General features: G+C 31.7%; 1 pseudogene; it reads right to left on the reverse strand.

Annotated features, from left to right (window-relative positions):
- Window positions 1-1,113: 1,113 nt before the first annotated feature.
- LOC132727105 (TBC1 domain family member 5-like) lies at window positions 1,114-18,558 on the reverse strand (annotated as a pseudogene).
- Window positions 18,559-19,387: the final 829 nt, after the last annotated feature.

Genomic DNA, 19,387 nt, shown 5'->3' on the forward strand with positions numbered 1-19,387 from the left:
GCAAGTTAGGTGGGTTAAATATTGAAGCACTTTCCTATAAAATGCACAAAGTGACACAATTATTTTAAATTAACCAATTTGCTGCCTACACAATGTGTTTACCAGCTTTACCTTCTGAAGTAGGGTATCTGATTTATTAATCACTGTGGAACTTTTATAATAATGGTTCATTTTGACTTTATATATAAGGGAACTTTTATAATAATTTTGGCTCAATTTTGACTTTATACGTATTCTTCGATAAATCAAAGTTTAGGTTTTACATATTTATAAACAAAAAAGTGAAATATAACCATTCATCTTCAGTTGTAAATTACTGAAATTTTCACAAAATGTGCCAGGCAAATACACTATAATTAAACAGCAATTAGGTTAATTCAGTACACAAGAAATACATTTATTTTAGAAAATCTTGTGGCAATCTTCAATAGTACAATAGTCAGCAGTATTTAACTTCATATTTGCAGATTTTCAAAAATATATAGATATAAGAAAGCATCATGACATTGTTTACATTGTCTGATGATTCAGTTGATGTCTTTTAATATTCTATATTACATTATCAGACATTGTTTTTTATTTTGTATTTGATGTCCTAAGATATATTTGAAATAGATATATTTTAAATTGCTTAAAATTTCTGACCATTTTCTACAATATAGCTTATTTTCTGACTTGGGAAGATCTCGACCCATTACCAAAAAGGGTGAAAAATCCACTATCATATTTGGTTATACTGAATAATCATACAGGCAAAATTCAATAAGCATGATAGAATAACTCAAACATCAAAGATAACTAAATATCTGATGGCTGTATACAAATTGCTGGTCAGCTGACATACACATGATCACAAAACTTATTTTAAGTTTCCAACCATGTAGATTGTATAATAGAAATGTATCCAGAATATTTTTTTGCAAATATGAAAAATCTCCGATTCTTTGCAGAATTCAAGTCTCCATCTTGTGAACTGCAACCCTTGATATCTATTCACATACATATCTGATAGGATGATACAAACAAACCAAGATGATTAAAAATAAAGACTGCATCTACATCAATTATTCATAACTTTCAGAAACACCATCCAATATGACATTTAAAATGCTCACTTTTGAGTTTCAGTATATTATAACAAATTCCTTTTACCAAATTTTTATCTTTCACACTGCCGATAAACTAAATCACATATCATATGAGCTGTGACGTATTTTATACAAAGGGTTAGGACTTTCTTCAATTTCTGATTCTGGACTACTTTCAGTCCGCGAACTCCCCGCACTCCATGACTTAGAAAAATCTGACTCGCACTCATTTGGTCCCGACCCTCTAGACTGTCGTCTGCCATCTTTATATTTAGAATGTTTAAACTTTCCTTCACACTTTAAATCTTCCATCTCGTAGTCTCTAAGGTTTGGAAGTTTAAAGTTTATATTTGGGTTTTGCGCCGCACCCGTAATAGGATCACTAGGTGAGTCAATTGCCTCAGAATTTTCTTCACTACTAACATAAAATAGACGCCTCTCAGCAGATTTATCCTGAACAATTTCAACGTCGACAAAGTCCGGTGAACTGTCAGTATCGGGACTGGTTGACGATGAGACGTCCATTTTGTAATGGTTATCATTGATACTGATCTCGTTATCGTCCTCGTCTAGAAGACTGCGACTAAATCTCAACGTCCCTTTCAACACATCTCGTACCTAGAAACATGACAAATATGAGTAAGTACATTAGACTAACTTCATACATGACTGCAATAAGGTTTGAAAAGGTTTTTTAAATGATATACAATATGTAGTCATCATATTTCATTTTTGTCAGTCTGGCCGGATCTTACCGGCCAAAAATATTAATTATAACAAAAAATATTTAATCCTGGACTTGTTTTTAAAAACTCAAATTGGTTTCCCAAAGGGCTCGCCCAATAAACAGGGGTTTTGATACATAAACCCATCTAAGATAAATTGACAGGTAAAAATTTTCCTACCCAAAAACTGTAATTGTCTTATAAAAATTCATAAATGAACTTTCATTTGAAAAATTAAATTTTTTCTATACACTTAAAAAAGGGAATTTCTTTTTTTTTAAAGTATAACAGTTAAAATAAAAGAAATATAAAAAATGTGAAAGAAAAAGTAATATTCTAAGGGGTTACAGGACATTAAAGTAAATAAAAAGCCATAAAAAACTCTGGGCGCAGAACCCAAAATTTAATCATTTTTTGAGAGTATCTGTCACCTTTTGCTAAAGTACTAGATTTCTTCAGTTTTCAAAAACAACCAATTGTTTTTTTTTTGTCTTACTGAATGTAATGCACACAGAAATTGTTATACCTGTTTAATTCCAGCTATTGCCACCAGAATCTCATCTTCATTTTCCAAATTTTGACGTAAAAACTGGGCTTGCAGTCTCTCTGAAATTTTACAATTTTTATCAATTAGATCAAAAAGGACAATTAAGCATTAAAACATTAAATTACATTCAGCAGCTTTTCTGAAGTTCATTTTATGAAACAGGTTTGTTTGTTATTGTTTGGTTTTACGACAAACCAACACAGTTTAGGTCATATGGCGTAGAAACATGAAAGACAATTTTGGCTAACGTTGGCTGTTACAAACTTAAAGCAACACCATGGGTCAAAACCATCTCACCTGCTGGAGCTTAGAGATGCATAAACTCCATTTATTCAAACTATTAAGTTGCCTCTTACGATCACACAAGGATAAACGGCGGCTGCAATTATGCCTCAACTATTAAAGGCATCCCTTCAGCCAGAAGGGGAATGAAATAGGTGTATACATCGATGAGATGTGATGCAGACTACAGGGACAAATCACCTGGTTTTGTTTTGGGTTCAATTATTTTCCTTGTTAGTATTTCTACTTTACCTCTCCAACAGTATAAACCAGGTCATATGTTAATCTTGTAATGCCAATGAAATGTAGAAACATCTAGGTGCATCAACATATAAAAAGTCAATACGATAGCTTTGTAAGTTTTGGAGTAAATGACCATACACAAAACCTAAAAGGGACTCCACTGAGGTTCTTTGACATGACAGGACTGGAAATTATTTCTTGCGCTTAATATTCCAGTTGACTAAAAATGTGTGTGCAAAAATTTTTTATCATTTGCTCACTCCATTTTCAAAAAATCATTCAAATTGTGAAAAATTACAAAAATTTGAAAAGCATTGCAACTCTTTTCACTCAAAGCAGGATAAGAATAGCACAAAAATACTATTTTTCCAATTACACATTTGTATTTCTTTTATTTATTTTCTTTTCAACATTTGCATATCTCCCAGTCTTAAGTGACCCAGCTTACTAAAGTTCTATGTTTTCGGGATTTTGCACTGTGGTGGAGTTCCTTTAATCTACAAAGCTAACAAATGCTAATTCCAATGTGTAGTTCATGACAATTGCTCCGCTTTTTCTTTGAAAAGTGAATCTAAAAACTATTAATTGAACAGTCTGGCAAAAAACTTTCTTACAAACAATGACTCACCTATATGACGGTCAAGTTTACTGGCGCAGTAATTACACATGGATTCCTTATCATGTAGAACACCTCGTAACGCAGCTATCTCAGCATCTGCAGCAGGATCCTTGAGCAAAAAAAATAGTTCCATGTAGCAAAATGGTCAAATGTTAAGGTTTGATCAATAAAACAAAAGAACATGTTTAATAACATCTTTGAGATATTAATTTTGAATTCTAAGCTAATATAAATATATACTGCAGCATAATTGGCCCTGCAAAAACATATAACTTGTGAACGAATAAAAAATATTAGTTGTACACAGGACTTCTGTATTTGCATGAAAAAATTTTACCTTTATTCTATGTTTATACTTTTAATGACCATTAGTATAAGGAGTTAGTGAGGCATAGTATATTTCACTGTTATAATATTTTATCAAATATTTAACATAGAAAATCTGTCACTGACTAACAATAGTTATAACAAATTCATCATAATTACCACAGCCTGTTTTTTATGTTTAAGTTTCCCTCTAGTTGGCATGGTAGCATATCGAGTTGGACTTCCATTAACCGATGAATCTTCCGGTGTGGTGACAGCTGACCTCAAACTCTGGGTTTCAAACTTTGTTAGGCTACCACTGGACTGTGCCGACCTGAACATAGAGTCCTCAACATGTGAGAGACTAGCAGAAGAACCCCTCTTGTGCTGAGGTACATTTCCCGGGGGAGGACTGTCTGTAAAATACAGAAAGAAAATAAGTTTAAACGTTCAGATGAGCCAAAATATTTTTAAAAAATCAATATTGAGAAAATTGTACTAAAATTCTAAGAAAGATAAAAACATTCATGATCCAAGTTATATTTTACATATTATGTGCAGTTTAAGACTGATTTTGCAGTAATTTATCACAATATGTTTTTGAATATATTGACCACTTTTTGTACCAATTGCCATATTTTAATTGCTTTATCTGTTCATCTCACAATATTTTACTTTTAATTAGATTCCTTAAAATTTTCATGAAAATTAACATGAATTTGGAGGCGTTCTGCTTTTATATTAAATAATTGTAAGTAAGGTGCCATATTAAAATGACATTTACTCTTATACATCTATAAAACACAATCATATTCATCAAAACTTTCCATTTCTTCAAAAGTAACAATCTACATCCCATAAACATTTATTATTAATGCAGTTTCTAGCTAAATATAAAATAAAATAAAATTTAAAATTGAAATGCATGAGTATTGCATTTAAGTATATTAAAAGCTATATATCTGCTGCAAAAATTATTGTTTGTATTTTAAAATAAAAATACTTTCAAAATGCTTGTATGAAATAAATATGGTAGTAAATTGCCTTTAAAACTAATGGTATACAGTTACACAAAATCATTGCTAAACGGATAAAACCCTACTTTAAACTGCAGAATAATATTTTGTGCAGGAACATTCTATTCGTTTTCTGTACAATATTCATGTGTGTTAAATAACATTCTATATTACAACACTTATGAGTATCAACCACAAGCTTATGAATCCAATATAATTTTACTGTTGTTAAATTTTATGAATATATTTCATAAAATATAGCTTTTACCCTTTAACAATCTTTTACTGCTAACAGTAAAAGTAAAAATCCATGGAAATAAAGAGAAATTTCTAAAATATGTATTCACAAGTTAAAGAAATATGCAAATTAATAATTTAAAAGACACTGAATATGAATGTGAATAAATGACAGAATAATAAATTCCTGATTCATTCATTAAAGTTGTGAAAAACTTAATGTATGGATTTGTGAAATTCATTGTTGTGTTGCTTTGATATGGTCAAGTTTAAAATTGTGATAAGTCATGTGACAGTTGTAAATAAATGTATAAAGTTTATTAACTACATTATGAACCTGGACAGAGTAGCCCTATATAGAGCAGTCAGCTCTTTACAAAAACCATTTTTTATTTTAAAGAAAATTTTACAATAAATTTAACCTCTGTAGAGTTAAACCTCTTGTAGCAGCAACTTAAAATCTTTGTCTGCTGAAGGGTTTAACTCTATTGGTCCAATTCCTTTCTGCTTTAAATTGTGAATTATTAACATGTTTATACATCTTTGAATAAAAATATGTTTAAACCAAAACTACTCTACAAAGCTTCCCAAATTCATCCACTATTTTATCTACCAGATTCAATCAGTTCTACATTACAATGACCTTTCAGTGAAAAAAGTTCCAAATATCTTGAAGTTAAGATCAAGAGGATAAAAGCAGAATATATAATCTACATGTAAATATTTTATAAAACTCATATTTTTAGGATAATCAGATCTAGGTCAAATGCATGACCAGTCTACATATTTCATCAACACTTAATGTATTCTCATCATAATTCCCTTGATAAATTAGTTAAACTAAAGTTGGAATAAAAAGGAATGATAAATGAAGTGGGGAAATGATTGTTGGATAAAACAAATTAGAAACTATAGTAACATCTCCCTAAAGAGCTATATATACAGTTGTAAAAACACATTAGTACCACCATTTGTTGTATAAAGACTTAGAAAAAAACAACATTACTTAGTTATAATTCAAACAAAGAAACAAACTATTTAATAATTGCCATGTTACACAATTTTAATCCCCTCATTGTGAAGAAGTTACAATTGTTCTTGCATAATGCACAGCCTACCTATGTGCACTGTCAATGTGTGAAGTTTAAAGAAAATCCCACTACTTTTGAAGATATTCTCCAGACAAATTTTTTTCAAGTAAATCTGATAAAGGGCAATAACTTTAAAACTAGGCAAGATAGAGTTATTGTTCTTGCACACTGCACTTCCTACCAATGTGCTATGCCAGTGTATGACAATCACTCAAGTGATTTTAGAGTTATACTCTGCACAAATTTTGGATGCACTCACTGACACACAGACAGAGACTTAAAATAATTTCTACCATCCCTTTTGCCTTTTGCGAGTGGATAAAAGATGTAAAAACATTTCAATAATGCACCACACTAAAATAAGTAAATAACTAAATTTGCTATGGGTCCATTTTCATCAGAAGTTAAGACATCAAAAAAATAAGCTTCTGTCTTCAAAAATAAAACAAAAAATCAGTTCTAAAAATTAGAAAATAAAAGCATACAAATGTCAAAATTAAGATAAACTGTAATATCTCCATTACTTTCAAAATATTCTATCATGTTCACAGATTATAATACACTGAAACACAACATTTAAATATAAATGAATCTACCCTGATAAATACTATACCAAAACCAAATTTCATGTAAAAAAGTAAGACATATCTACTTAAAATCAATTAATTTTGAATAAAAACTCTTTTTCCATTGATATATTTATTATACACCAGCAAAAAAATCTTTGTACAACTAACTAAAAAAATAATACGAAAAATGGTTTGAAAATGCAAGCAAGTGTAAATAAATTTCATAAAAAGAATGAAAATAGAAAAAAAAAAAACACTAAAATTCATGCGGCCTGACACAATATCTATTCTACCTGGTGATATCTCGGTCTGCAAGTTCATGGGTTCACTAGATGACTTAGATATTTTTTGTCGACCTGTCACAGTTAGTGATTTAGGTCGGGACGTGGTGTAGAATTTACGGGTAAATGACTGCAGTGAACTAGAACTTGAATGTGGCTTTGAACTTGCAGAAGCTGTCGGTATAAACAAATAACCCTTCATAAAATAACACACAATTCTAAAAATACACTGCTTGATTTATATTTTTACATATATGTTTATTTATTTCTTATATTTAAAATCCCAAACCAACAATTTAATACACAGTTTCATAATTTAACTTGATGTATCAATATTTTTATGTCAACTTCAGAACTCGCCAAATGTTGGTTTTTCCTAACTAAATCCCTGGTTTTCCCAGATGTAACAAAACTAACAAATTCAAGTAATTCTAGATATTCTATAAAGTTTGATACACTTTCTTTACCTGAGCTTAATCAACCAACAAACTTTACCCAATGTTGTAACCTATTTTTGCCCTATTTTTTTTCTCCATGGCTATAATATTATTATATACAGTATTATTATATTGCACATTTAAAAGGCTGAATAATCCCATTCAACTATAGCATGCCATTTGTAGTTATGCTTTAAATACGACAATTATCCTATCTTTTATTTAAAACAATATAAAGTTAAAAAAATATTAATATTTTAGCAAAAAGTATTAGTTTTATGTTTAGAATAAGTACGCTTTCACTGATACAATTCTTTAGTTCACATTCATGTGCTGCGTAAAATTATTGCATGTTTTTACATGCATTAAATTTAAACATAATAATTTTTATGCAGTCTTTAATAAAAGTATATATCTTCAAAAAACATTATATTGGTAAGGTTTATTATATATTTTACATTAAATATACAGAATTAAAACTAAATTCTCACCTTTAGGTTGTTGAGGCTGACTTCTTTCAGCAGTTTGAACACTTTGGTACGTATATTTTGGTGGACGAGGATATTGCTGCAAGGAATAGAAGTCTACTGTTAATGAACGCATGTTTGTTAATTAATTAATTAATTATTTAAAGGACATAATTATAAAAACTGTTGAAGCGACAAATGGGTTTTCTGAATATCTTAACAAGCATTCTCGATTTCTCGGCAAGTGATCAACAGTTAACTACTAATTCCACATGATTTCTAAATTAAATGACCATAAACCCTGGGTAACTGGTTTGATCTTATGGGAGAGCATAGGTTTGTTAACCTATGCTCTTCCTTAAGATCAATCCAGTTACCTATAGTTAACAAATCTATGCTCTCCCATAAGATCAAACCAGTTACCCATAGTTAACAAACCTATCCTCTTAAGAACAAACCAGTTACCAATATTTAACAAACCTATGCTCTCCCTTTAGATCAAACTAGTTACCCATAGTTAACATACCTATGCTCTCCCTTTAGATCAAACCAGTTACCCATAGTAGTTAAACAACCTATGCTCTCCCAAAAGATCAAACCAGTTACCTATAGTTAACAAACCTATGCTCTCCCATAAGATCAAACCAGTTACCTATAGTTAACAAACCTATGCTCTCCCTTTAGATCAAACCAGTTAGCCATAGTTAAAAAACCTATGCTCTCCCATAAGATCAAACCAGTTACCTATAGTTAACAAACCTATGCTCTCCCAAAAGATCTAACCAGTTACCTATAGTTAAAAAACCTATGCTCTCCCATAAGATCAAACCATTTACCTATAGTTAACAAACCTATGCTCTCCCATAAGATCAAACCAGTTACCCATAGTTAAAAAACCTATGCTCTCCCATAAGATCAAACCAGTTACCTATAGTTAACAAACCTATGCTCTTCCAAAAGATCTAACCAGTTACCTATAGTTAACAAGCAATTATCATAGTATTGCAAGCAATCCATAAGTCCCCTACAGGCCAGTCAATTTTACCAGTGAATGAATGACATGAATGAACTTAAATCTTTTGAGTTCTAAGTTTGTCTATATCACAGTAATGTGTTAAGTTTCCCTGCCTAGTAAGGAAATTATGTTTATACAACCTTGTCATATTATTACGATGTGGGATTTTAAAGTAAATCCTATAATGAATGAAGAAGTTGGAGTGAAAAATACCAATTTCTCGAAAAAAATCTAAGTTCAAGGGGGACATAATTCTGGAAATAGTCTTGCTAGAGTATTTAACCTTCTCAAAAATGTTGAGTGATAATAAGAAACATATATATGAAGTTTGAAGTAGATACATTAGGAAATAAAGAAGTTATTTAAAAAAGACAACATTTTTTTCATAAAAATTATAAGTTCAAGGGAGGTAATACTGATAATTTTTGTGCTAGAGTTGTAAACCTTGTCACATATGATGTGGTTGATGACCAGAAACTTATATTTAAAGTTTGAAGTAAACACCTTAAGAAATAAAGAACTTATAGTGAAAAAGCTGAAAAATTTAAATCAGAAATCTTGAAATTCAGGCTATTTGTTGCCATAGCAACCAGAATTTTCAACATAGGAAGAAAAAAAAGACGTGCATAATCTCCATACTGCCATCTATCCATATATCAAGTTTCATAAAAATATTTTCAGTACTTTTTGCGTTATCGCGGGATCCAGTTTATGTGTTCAATTTGCCATATTTTCAGGCTATTTGTTGCCATAGCAACCAGAATTTTTCACATAGGAAGAAAAAAAAAGACGTGCATAATCTCCATACTGCCATCTATCCATATATCAAGTTTCATAAAAATATTTTCAGTACTTTTTGCGTTATCGCGGGATCCAGTTTATGTGTTAAATTTGCCATATTTTCAGGCTATTTGTTGCCATAGCAACCAGAAGTTTTCACATAGGAAGAAAAAAAAAAGACGTGCATAATCTCCATACTGCCATCTATCCATATATCAAGTTTCATTAAAATATTTTCAGTACATTTTGCGTTATCGTGGGATCCAGTTTTGTGGACGGACGGACTGACTGACTGACAGACAGACGGACGGAGGGTAAACCTAAAGTCCCCTCCGGTTAAACCGGTAGGGGACTAAAAAACCTATGCTCTCCCATAAGATCAAACCATTTACCTATAGTAAACAAACCTATGCTCTCCCTTTAGATCAAACCAGTTACCAATATTTAACAAACCTATGCTCTCCCATAAGATCAAACCAGTTACCCATAGTTAAAAAACCTATGCTCTCCCATAAGATCAAACCAGTTACCTATAGTTAACAAACCTATGCTCTCCCAAAAGATCAAACCAGTTACCTATAGTTAACAAACCTATGCTCTCCCAATAGATCAAACCAGTTACCCATAGTTAACAAACCTATGCTCTCCCTTTAGATCAAACCAGTTACCCATAGTTAACAAACCTATGCTCTCCCATAAGATCAAACCAGTTACCTATAGTTAACAAACCTATGCTCTCCCTTTAGATCAAACCTGTTACCCATAGTTAAAAAACCTATGCTCTCCCAAAAGATCAAACCAGTTACCTATAGTTAACAAACCTATGTCTCCCAAAAGATCTAACCAGTTACCTATAGTTAAAAAACCTATGCTCTCCCTTTAGATCAAACCAGTTACCTATAGTTAACAAACCTATGCTCTCCCTTTAGATCAAACCAGTTACCAATATCTAACAAACCTATGCTCTCCCTTAAGATCAAACCAGTTACCTATAGTTAACAAACCTATGCTCTCCAAAAAGATCAAACCAGTTACCCATTAGTTAACAAACCTATGCTCTCCCATAAGATCAAACCAGTACCCATAGTTAAAAAACCTATGCTCTCCCATAAGATCAAACCAGTTACCCACAGTTAACAAACCTATGCTCTCCCATAAGATCAAACCAGTTACCCATAGTTAACAAACCTATGCTCTCCCATAAGATCAAACCAGTTACCCATAGTTAACAAACCTATGCTCTCCCATAAGATCAAACCAGTACCCATAGTTAAAAAACCTATGCTCTCCCATAAGATCAAACCAGTTACTCATAGTTAAAAAACCTATGCTCTCCCATAAGATCAAACCAGTTACTCATAGTTAAAAAACCTATGCTCTCCCATAAGATCAAACCAGTTACTCATAGTTAACAAACCTACGCTCTCCCTTCAGCTACATGTATATGGGCAGATGCAAGGGTAAGTTAAATGAGCTCACTATTGATAATTATTTATATTGCAAAGCTAAAATTGTTAAGATCACATTCTTGTTTTATGCACAATGTTTGTTTGTGTCTTTATTTATCAGGTTTTCATTTGTTTGTTTATTTGTTTTTTATAATGACATTGTGCATAAAACAAGAATGTGTTTTATGCACAATGTCATTATAAAAAACAAATAAACAAACAAATGAAAACTAAATAAATAAAGACACAAACAATTACATTTTAAAATGTTCAGTAAAACAGATGTACTTACATGAGGGTCTCTAAGATGGCGGGCCTTGTCAATGAAGAAATGTATATCACCTACTGGGGGATATCTCATCAACGTGATCAAACATGAAGGGTAGTCACTCGATAATACTGGAAAAATATAACAAAGAATTAATATCCCGTTATATCACAATACACAACAATACTATGAACTGGTAGTCACTCGATAATACTGGAAAAATATTACAATAAATTCAGATCCATTATCACAAATTATACACTGCAACACATCACCTATATTGTAAATTTAGTTAAACATTTTTTTTAATGTTAAAAGATATCACTTTACTGGTTTATCTAAAAAGAAATACATGTATACATGAATACACAATTGATAATAATTAGTCATAAGGGAAAAGTTGCTCAATTTACAGTTTCAAGTATGCTTTAACCTTGACCTTTTTAAAATCATACTTGACATGACAATCTTTCTGAGATTAAATTAAGATAGTTTCACTACAATATTTTACTACTTTACATGAAAACCTGTTTTAGATATCGCTGAAACATTGTTTTTCTTTCCAGTTTTTTTGTTTAAAGATGGTCCTATAATAAAGGGTATTTTCAAAACAGTTGTTATAAAGAAGAATAACATTTGCATTCAAAGAAAACTTCATTTTAATGTAGTATTCAGTTGGAGGTAATTTTTTAGCAGCACAAATTTCAGTTTAACTAGATAAATTGTGATAAATCTTTTACACATACTGAAACCAAATTTTAAGACATTGCCTTGGCAAAGTACTTTATAGCTTGTTGTTATTTCAACCTTTTTGACACTTTCGTTGTGTAAGAATAGTCTTAGTTACTCTAATGCTATGGAGGTCTTAAAGCTAATTTACGATTTATTTTGTTGAAAACCAACTTTGATACCTCTGCATGAATTATTTCAGACAGTAAATATTTGTTTTTCTTAAGTAAAGAAAGTTATCAGGGTTAAAACAACACTTACAAAACAATTTTTCTCCAACAGGAGCATTTATTAGAGATATATCGGTAAGAAAGCAAACAAGAGCTGTCACAGGAGACAGCGAAGCTCGACTAATAAAATGCTGGACGCAGTAAGGAGGACAAAACTATGAAAGAAAAATCAATTATGTATAATTAAGTATTAAGTTATATTAGTAAAAATATAACATTTGTTAACATCAATTCCAAGATCAAGGGGAATAATTCTAGAAATAGTCATGCAAGAGTTATGGACCTTGCCACACAACATTTGTGTAATGATAAGAAATATATATTTGAAGTTTGAAGTAGATATCTTAAAAAATAAAGAAGTTATTATATTTCTTAAAGAAAATCCTAAGTTCAAAGAGAGATAAATCTGTAAATATTACTTCAAGAGTTATGAACATTGTCACATAAAATGTAAATGATTATAAGGAATAAGTATTTGAAGTTTGAGGTAGATACCTTTAAAAATAAAAAAGTTAAAATAAAAAATAACATTTTTCTAGTAAATAAATCTAAGTTTATGGGGAGATAATTCTTGCAATATTGGTGCTAGAGTTATGAACCTTGTCACATAAGATGTGGATGATGTTAGCGTAAATATATTTGAAGTATGAAGTAAATAAATAAGTTACAGTAAAAAATAATATTTTGTATGGAAAATTCTAAGTTCAAAGGGAGATAAATCTAAAAATATTGGTGCTAGAGTTATGAACCTTGTCACATAAGATGGGGATGATGATAATGTAAATATATTTGAAGTATGAGGTTTATCCCTTAAGAAATAAAGAAGAAACAGTAAGAAATAGTATTTTTTGAGGAAAATTCTAAGTTCAAGGGGAGATAAATCTGAAAATATTGGTGCTAGAGTTATGAACCTTGTCACATAAGATGAGGATGATTATAAGGTACATATATTTGAAGTATGAGGTTGATCCCTTAAGAAATAAAGAAGTATCAGTAAAAAATAGTATTTTTTAAGGAAAATTCTAAGTTCAAGGGGAGATAAATCTGAAAATATTGGTGCTAGAGTTATGAACCTTGTCACTTAAGATGTGGTTGATGATAAGGAACATATATTTGAAGTTTGAAGTTGATACCTTAAGAAATGACAAAGTTATAGTGAAAAATATTTTACTGCACCAAAACTTTAATCTAAAATCTGGACGCGGACGCCGACGCCGACGCCGGGGCGAGTAGGACAGCTCTCCATATACTTCGTATAGTCGAGCTAAAAACAAAGAACACTCACAATGGTCTCTAAGGTAAAGCAACATGGCAACAAAGATAAAATCGACCAGATCAAATCCTATACCATCTGCAAATATTGCGTCCCACAACACCAGCAAATCTTGCATCGGGAATTCCCTCCCAAATAGCAGACGGATCCAGCGACTGGAAAATAATCATATCATATTCAAAGTGTTAAGATAACTTCTGAATTGCATAATTATGAGTTCCGAGGGTAATAATTTGTCTTCCATTGAAGTAATCTTATATCATGAATAAACTGTATATATTTTCAGTCCTTATACATATTTATAGGTCAGAACAACATTCAATCATATGGTCTTTAAATGAATTTTTTCCCAGTATAATCTGGAGACCTACACAATTTGATAGGTAGCCAGAGAACAAACAAAAAATAATTAAATATACAAAATGTTTTTTTTTATCAAAAAAGACATTACATTGTATTCTAAAATACTCAACAGCTTGTTTTTCATGTCCATGTCTCAGCGATCATGTTGAACATACAAAGTTATTTATTAGACTTTAATAACTGTGCAACATGATACACAAGTGTAACTATGATAAAGATGACCCCATCCATATACTGGAAATATATCTACAGGAATATTTAAAACACATTCTTAGTAAAATTATGAATCTACTTTGAGTCAATGGATTATAATTATACAAACCCAAAACAAGAGTTACTATTCAGATAATTAAATGCTTTTTTCATATGACAGTTACACTAACTATAAATTATGTCCATATAAAAAGCATAATGTAGGAAAACACTGTTTTAGCATGTGACTCCTAAAATTCGTCTCGGGCAATATGGAATTTTAATATATCTAATATATATAATTATTGGCAACAAGGAATTAAAGACAGAATGAAGCTTGACATTCAATTTTTGCTGTTAAATTGACATCTTTAATAAAATTTCAATCAAAATTACATTTTCCCTCATGAATAATCCAGTAATGTTGTAATAAAATTGTCACCGAATACCAGCATAAAGACAAAATTGATAGTTTCTGGAATTTCGTAGTCCTCAATAATTGTATTCATATCGTAAAATATTACACCCATCAATTAAAGCATTAAATGGAGTATTTTTAATAGCTTTTACATCATTTAGTGGTTATCAAATAACATTACGTAACCAACAAAGCTATAAAATATAACAACATTCTGTAACAAATCAGATATTTTATGAAATTAATACCGCACTACAGGAGTGGGGATATGATGAATAACGCTGTATTTTATATTCAAAGGCATGATAGTCTGTGAATAACAACAAGGGAATAGAATTCGGATACATTTCTACAATACTAAGCATTTGATAAATGACAGCCGGAAAACGATCTTAGCATTTTGTACAAAAAAAATAACGGAACAAACTTCCCAACTGAAATATATCCTCTAGCACCGCTTCATTTATATTCCATGAAACCAGTCTTAACTGCAATTGGCAGTTGTGATTTGATTTCTATTTACAGAAAATGTTTTATCCTCTAAGGTTCCTAAATAGACTTACTCTGGAATAAAGAATATTTTGGGTTTTTCCCAGCTAAACCTGGGGGTACAAACAAACTTTTACAGTTACAGCTTCAAAAATATGCGCAACAGGTTTACTAATCATTTGTGACCACTGGTGCACCATGAAGCTATAACGGTAAATGGGTGATTAGCATAGAAAAACCCACATTTGCCGAGTCCGGATAACATCTATTTGCATGAACCTTATAGAAATCCACTTTACACAAATAATTTCATTCAATACCTTGAGGTGTTTGAGAAAAATTTCTTTTTTTCATTTTGTGCAATTTGCAATATAAGCTACCTCTGACACTTTGTGCAAGGTTATGCAAGATATTAAAGACACATGCCTAGGAAACAAATTAATTTTTATTTCTTTAGAATGGCCAAACATCAAATTTATAATGTTTAAATTATACTTATTGAAAAAGTAATATAAAAAGTAGCAATATATCAACAGAGTAGTATTTTGACTTCTATATAAAATATTAATTCAATATAACTGTACTTACTGCCAACAAGAGGGCCATGATGGCCCTGAAATCGCTCACCTGTATAAAGGCCCCCGGGGCGGGGCTAATTTTAACCCAGGGGCTTTTATTTGAACAAACTTGGTAGATCCCCATTTGAAGATGTTTCATGATAAATATCTAAGCTCTAGCTCTAAGAAAATCTTTAAGTTTTCACTAAACACATATAGTGAAAAACAATGACCCACACCCTCTGTGCGGGCCAATTTTGTCCCCAGGGCTTTTATTTGAACAAACTTGGTAAACACTCACTAGAAGATAATTCATGCTTAATATCTAAACTCTATCTCTTGGTCTTTTTAACAGAACATTTTTTCAGTTTTTACTATATACATAAAAGGAAAATCAATGATCCCGGGGCCGGGCCAATTTTTTAACCCCAGGGCCCTTAATTTAACAAAAATGGTAGACATCCATTAGAAGATGTTTCATGCTAAATATCTTAGCTCTACCTTTTAAGATTTTTTAAAAGAAGATTTTTTATGTTTTAACTTATATACACAAAAGGAAAAACAATAACCCCCTGGGGCGGGGCCAATTTTGACCCCAGGGCTTTTATTTGAACAAACTTGTTAGACACCCACTAGAAGAGGTTTCATGCTAAATATCTTAGCTCTAGCTCTTTGGGTTTTTTAAAAGAAGATTTTTTTAAGTTTTTACTATATGCATATAGGGTAAATCAATGACCCCCTGGGGCGGGGCCAAATTTGACCCCAGGGCTTTTATTTGAGCAAACTTGGTAGACACCCTTTAGAGGATGTTTCATGCTAAATATCTTAGCTCTAGCTCTTTGGGTTCTTTAAAAGAAGATTTTTTAAGGTTTTACTATATGCATATAGGGAAAATCAATGACCCCCTGGGGCAGGGCCAATTTTGACGCCAGGGCTTTTATTTGAACAAACTTGGTAGACACTGGCTAGAAGATATTTCATGCCACATATTTAAGCTCTACCTCTTTGGGTTTTTTAAAAGAAGATTTTTTAAGGTTTTACTATATGCATTTCGGTTAAATCAATGACCCCCTGGGGCGGGGCCAAATTTGACCCCAGGGCTTTTATTTGAACAAACTTGGTAGACACCCATTAGAGGATGTTTCATGCTAAATATCTTAGCTCTAGCTCTTTGGGACTTTTAAAAGAAGATTTTTTAAGGTTTTACTATATGCATATAGGAAAAATCAATGACCCCCTGGGGCGGGGCCAATTTTGACCCCAGGGCTTTTATTTGAACAAACTTGGTAGACACTGACTAGAAGATGTTTCATGCCAAATATCTAAGCTCTACCTCTTTGGGTTTTTTAAAAGAAGATTTTTTTAAGGTTTTACTATATGCATATAGGGTAAATCAATGACCCCCTGGGGTGGGGCCAATTTTGACCCCAGGGCTTTTATTTGAACAAACTTGGTAGACACCCATTAGAGGATGTTTCATGCTAAATATCTTAGCTCTAGCTCTTTGGGTTTTTTAAAAGAAGATTTTTTAAGGTTTTACTATATGCATATTGGGAAAATCAATGACCCCCTGGGGCGGGGCCAATTTTGACCCCAGGGCTTTTATTTGAACAAACTTGGTAGACACTGACTAGAAGATGTTTCATGCCAAATATCTAAGCTCTACCTCTTTGGGTTTTTTAAAAGAAGATTTTTTAAGGTTTTACTATATGCCTATAGGGTAAATCAATGACCCCCTGGGGCGAGGCCAATTTTGACCCCAGGGCTTTTATTTGAACAAACTTGGTAGACACTGACTAGAAGATGTTTCATGCCAAATATATAAGCTCTAGCTCTTTGGGTATTTTAAAAGAAGATTTTTTAAGGTTTTACTATATGCATATAGGGAAAATCAATGACCCCCTGGGGCGGGGCCAATTTTGACCCAGGGCTTTTATTTGAACAAACTTGGTAGACACCCATTAGAGGATGTTTCATGCTAAATATCTTAGCTCTAGCTCTTTGGGTTTTTTAAAAGAAGATTTTTTAAGGTTTTACTATATGCATAAAGGGAAAATCAATGACCCCCTGGGGCGATGCCAATTTTGACCCCAGGGCTTTTATTTGAACAAACTTGGTAGACACTGACTAGATGATGTTTCATGCCAAATATCTAAGCTCTAGCTCTTTGGGTTTTTTAAAAGAAGATATTTTAAGTTTTTTCTTTCGGTTGCCATGGCAACCAGAGTTCTGCATGGAATTAAATTCTTTGAACAATTTTTAAAGGTGACCACCAAAGGAACATTCCTGTGAAGTTTGGATGAAATTGGCCTAGTGGTTTATGAGGAGATGTCATTTAAAGTAAAAGTTTACGGACGACGGACGTACGGACGGACGCCGGACGAAAAGCGATCACAAAAGCTCATCCTGTCACTTTGTGACAGGTGAGCTAAAAAGCAACAGATGAAAAAGATGGTTCAGGTAATTGGCCAATGAGTAACATTTTAGAATAAAATTTAATACAAATATTTCACTCACTTATTTTTTTTTGTAAATACATAATATAAAATATAACAAGAAAATTCAATATGTAATTAATTTTTTATAGCATGACAGTACTATAAAAGCACAACAAAATTTAAGAAGCTTTTGAAAAATAAAAATTAAAGCATTTCTGAGGCATAATGGGCCTTTAAGTTAAATATTTTTAGTATAATGCTTCATTCACTTACATGCCATATATCTGAGGAGCTATTTCATGTCTCTCTAGATGCATAGTTGAAGTTTCAAGGTCAGCTTTCTTCAGCAGATAGTCCTGTATTCGGGTCAGTTTTGTCAACAATCACATTAGACGGGTTCAGATCCTGTGGTCTGGCAAACGGCTGGGAGCTTGAAGGATCTGTAGCTTGCTGCAACAATAATTATCATCGATTATTATATAAGTTCACACAGATGTTTATTTTTAGTCAAAGATTGTAGGAAGCTATAAGCTTATATGCACACCCTCAAAAATCTGTTTGTGAAACCAACCAGCACTAAGCAATGACTAATAAACTTTCTTTCTCAACTTAAAACAACAGTTTACCCTGACTGGCTTTGAACCCTAGCATGCCAGCAATCCCTTAGTTAAGTAGTCTGATCTGTTTAACCACTTAATCATGTTGCCATGTTATCATTAATTATTTTACTTGTACAAAATAGTTAACTACATAATTATGAACCTTATTTTATACTAAAAATAATTTTGCTTAAATACTTTGATGCATTGGCGTAATTTCCATTCTTGGAAATCTTCATTATCAATATTTTTTGTCAAATCTGTCATAAGTTAATATCATGCTATTTAATTGGTACGTGTATAATTATGTTTGCTAAAAACAGTAATCAAAGTACTCAAGAACAAAGCTAGGTTAGCCATGTAGTCTGACCTGCGGCCCTATACATGTATTAGCAAAAGCGGAAAACTGTAATATTAATCAAGCTATGCAACGCTTTAAATTTAAAGTAGAATATACTAATTTTTATACAATATTCACAAAGAAGAAAAATAATATTCCTCTTATAAAATGTTATTGCACATAAACATATTGATGGGCAGTGTAGGGTTTTTTTTGTATTGTGGTTTTAGTGACATTGCTGGTAGGTTAATCATAATTGAATATGGTTGAGTATCCTCCTAGTAATTCAGAGGTTCCTGGGCTCAGCCCTGAGTCATTGACTTGGGTTTACTTGGGTTTT

The sequence above is a fragment of the Ruditapes philippinarum genome, unplaced genomic scaffold, assembly GCF_026571515.1.
Source record: "Ruditapes philippinarum isolate M1 unplaced genomic scaffold, ASM2657151v2 ctg870_1_1_1_1, whole genome shotgun sequence".
NCBI lineage: Eukaryota > Metazoa > Mollusca > Bivalvia > Venerida > Veneridae > Ruditapes > Ruditapes philippinarum.